Below are 4,436 nucleotides of genomic sequence, written 5' to 3' on the forward strand. Positions count from 1 at the left end.
ATATATATATATATAAATGTATATATGTATATATGTCTATATATGTTTGTACATATTTATGTATATATATTTATGTGTGTGTGTACATATATATACATACGTACGTACATACGTGTGTGTGTGTGTGTGTGTGGTGTGTGTGTGTGTATGTGCATGCGTGCATTGTTGAAATCAATAAATTCAATCAGGGAACACGTTTCATGTTTCCATTTACATAAAAAAAAATTGGTAAAAATGTTGAAGCTTCCATACATAGTATCAACGTCACTCCAGCTAGAAAGGATCATTACCTCTGAAGCAACTTAACTTATCATGCTGTACCACAGTAACCTAGTGAGAGCTTATTGACCAAATCAATAAAATAAAACGTGCTAAATACCACAAACTGGTAGAGAAGTGGAAGAACGGGAGATAGAAAGCACAGGATCCTCTAGAAGTGGGTTGTAGAGGTTTTGCAGGATGCTCACTCGGCGAGGTCTTAGAAGCATTCAGTCTGGACGTGAAACTACAAAGAAATTCTGAGAATGTCAGATGGCGAAAGACCCGAGCCACTTGATGATTCCAGGTTATATTACCACTGACGCATCCCAGTTCATCTAGAATTTGTAACATGCACGCTGGTGAACTGTCTTTGCCAAGACTTCAATAAGAAGCAGGGATGGCAGAACCAGGCATAATAATCAAGAAAAACAAGCCTAATCAGAATATTATAGTCACAAGCTGGCAGAGATACTGTGAAAATATGTAAAACACTCAGTGTGTAATAAGATCCACATATGTAACACCGTCTATGCCTATATACATATGTACATATGCACATGCACGCACGCACACACGCATGCACACACATACACACATAGAGATAGGAAGTGATAAATGCACACAGCTACACAAACCTGTATACACACAAATCTACCCTGTTTGCTGTTGTTTAAATTCCAACGATATTGTTGTTCTTGGTTAAAAACCGACTGTTTGTTAGTGAGAAATTCGAAAAATAAAGCATGGACACCCATCCGTCCATCAATACCTACAAACACAGGAACATGCATGCATGCACATGTACATACAGAATTTGACGGTATTTATACGTGAAAAGTTCAATAGAAAATATGGAAAGGTATAAGAACGTGTTTTGATAAGGTGGGTTGGTGGCTAAACCAACCTTTATATTGTCGCAGTATTTGGAATGTCGTTATTGAAATGGAAAGGATTGTCATTGTATGGCTCCTTAAGAATTCCTAAAATTGTATATAAAATATAATTGTATATAGAGATTCTACAAAAGGTATGTAGTTAGGGTTGTTTTGACTCCTGGAAATTGATGAATATTATTAATTGAGCTGCTGGTCAGGAAAAGGTGAAACGAATTGCAAGCTGTGATTGTGAAAGGAGTGCCTGTATATGTTTGTGTGCTTTTGTGTATGTGTGTGTGTGTATGTGTGTATATGTGTGTATGTATGTGTGTGTGTGTGTGTGTGTGTGTGTGTGTGTCTGTGCGTGGATAGATAGCTGGATGAGTGGAGGGATAGTTGTGCGTTTGTGTAGTGTGTGTGCGTGTATGCATTCTGGTGAGAGTTTCCGTAGAATAAATAGTCTAACCTTCTAAAATAAATTGTATATACATTCCAAGGCTAGTAGATTGTCATGTACGCCTTAATACACGAGATACAACAAAAGGAATATAGCAATGAAGCACTCACAAAAACAAGACACTAAAATAGATAGCTAAGGAATCTACATTTTCGGAAAAACAACTAAACTAAAAATATAATAATAAAAATAAGAACTCAAAATTAAAGAATATAAATAAGAATACTGGTAAAATACGTAAGAAAATATAACCAAAACTCAGCATACTTCAATATATAAGTATGTGAGTTTGTGTGTGTGTGTGTGTTCGTGTGTGTATTGAGCATCCTAGTATCCTCCATACGGATCACATGTTCCATTGAGTGCCAATTTTTGATAGACTTAACTCTTGGCTTATTTGCGTATTGCAGACCACTTGTTTACAGAAGAAATGCTAATTATAGGGCGTATCTAGCGTAACTGGTAGCTTATCTACTTTCTGATGGGTTGATGATAAAGTGCATTGGTCCTGCTAGCATACAATAAACAGGATAATACTACTGCTCAGTACAATTAGCATTTTGTTACCAGTTTTCTGCATCGTTGTCTCGACGGTCGATTACTGAACTCACTACGTAATCTTCGGAAACCTTCCTAAATTCGACGATCGTGACAAGTGACTCACTTTTCGATATCCTCTTCTTGAATTGAATGCAAGGTGAAAATCATGTTTTTTCTTCTAGACATAAAATCTACTCTGGCTTTCAAGAAGAATTTACTAGAGCACTTTTGTAGTTCATATTGTCTAAATCTACCTTTCCAGTTTTTAGCACTCCTTCTTTCAGTTTAATAACGTATATGTATGTATATACGTGCGAGTGTGTGTGAGTGTGTGTGTGTGTGAGTGTGTGTGCATACAAATACACACATACGAATATCTATTCAAGTTTTGGAAGTAAATCCTAGTACATGCAGCCTAGCTCAGAGCGCAAAAAAGCTTTTAAGTGATACTGGTTCAGATTAATAATACAGACTACTGCATTCTATTAAATACTCAAAGGACAGCAGGTGTTCCACAGACGCATCTGCAGGGAATTGTAGATTCGATTCTCACTAAATGGTTACTTTTAATTTCGTTTCCTACGTGTCTTTTGAACCTACATTCACATTTACTTTAAAATATAGAACTAAATATGAATTAAAAGGACGCTAGCTAGTTACAGGATATATTTTCAGATTCCTTATTCTTTCCTTTTTCAGTTAGTAACGGTAAAGCATAATGAGTACTTGATACTTAAAACGTATTATTAGAATTTCATAGTTGAATAGTTAGCTGAATGAAATACGTCTATCTGAGAAAAGTGTTGCCTGAATTATAATTCCAAATAATACATCCGATACAGATATGATAATGGAAAACTGGATATAATTAAACTCCTGTTTTTTATTCGTTTTCTGTTAACTTTCAAAACTGTTTTGTTTCAAAAATGTGATAAGAAATTTGACTTTGTATTTGATTGGCAAGTAATTTAATATCAGATAGTGAGTTAAAACTGAAATAACTGCGTCGCGGCAGAGCCATGATATCCATTTAAATTATACATACAGTGTTACATTGAATTTCCTTTTCATTTGCAATGACACGTTATTCCAAAATGATATTAAATTGAGTATAATCGTAAATACTTATTTGATAGTTATCTGACTCTATCACCGCATGAGTTTAAATCTTAACCCATCAGTAAAGAAAAAGGAAGAAATAACTTTGAAATTAAATTGTTTTTAATACATTTTAAAACGTAAAATGTTTTAGTATCTGACTTATATCTTTGGATAAACCTGAGGTAAATCTTTTCTTATCATGGAGATGTTTTACATATATCTTTTCATATCATGTTTAAAGTTTAGATGAATCGGGTGAATTCAATACTGATTTCCAGCATGCATACAAGTCCTCTAGTAAGAATTTTGATTGGATAGTGGGCAATACAGAGAAATAAGGTCAGCAGGTGACAACAACTGTAAAAAATGATTGAGATGAGTAGAAAAGACGGTGTTAGATCTCCACGGGGGATATGTTAACTATATGAACTGTGTACACAAATTGGCATGGAAAAATTAACTAAAACAAAACAAAACAGAACAAACAAACATTAATAATGAGATAACGATAAAATAATAATGAATCAATTACTCGTACTTAAAATAATGACAGTTATGAAATAGAAATTATAATAAATAAGATTAAAAATAAGAGTAACAACAACAATGAAAAACATAAAAGGCATTGGAGCGGCATTGCATACCCTACGCGGCAGATAAATTTTTTCACAAATTATAGTATGGTTTACAATGCGTGGCTTACCCATGTTTTCTAATTGAACTGAATTATTATTTTTATTTTTAAGTATCACCATTATAGGTGTTTATACTCCGCTGAAATTAAGAAATCAACTCGTAAATAAACGAAACCCTCGAATCCATCAATGTACACACACACACAGTCACATATGTATGTAAGTACACGTGTCTACGCGCATAGGTACACCATGGTCTATACATTTGCAAACGAGGGTCGATTCATATGAAAAAGAAGTGAACAAAATAATATGACCACTTGCTTATTAGTAAATTTGTAAGTTCAATTTTTATTTTATTTTTATTTTTTAAAAGATAATCAAACCAAATGTTCATTATTTCGAGCCACTTACCCAATGAATATTTCTGCCAAATGTGGTGAAAATCTGTCGTTTTCCAGTAATTTTGCAAACACACAGACAAGCAGATAATCGTACAAGGCACATGTATGAATGTATGTTTCGATGAATGTATGTAACTATGTAAGTGTGTATATACACATATAT

Source organism: Octopus bimaculoides, chromosome 1, assembly GCF_001194135.2.
Source record: "Octopus bimaculoides isolate UCB-OBI-ISO-001 chromosome 1, ASM119413v2, whole genome shotgun sequence".
NCBI classification, from domain to species: domain Eukaryota; kingdom Metazoa; phylum Mollusca; class Cephalopoda; order Octopoda; family Octopodidae; genus Octopus; species Octopus bimaculoides.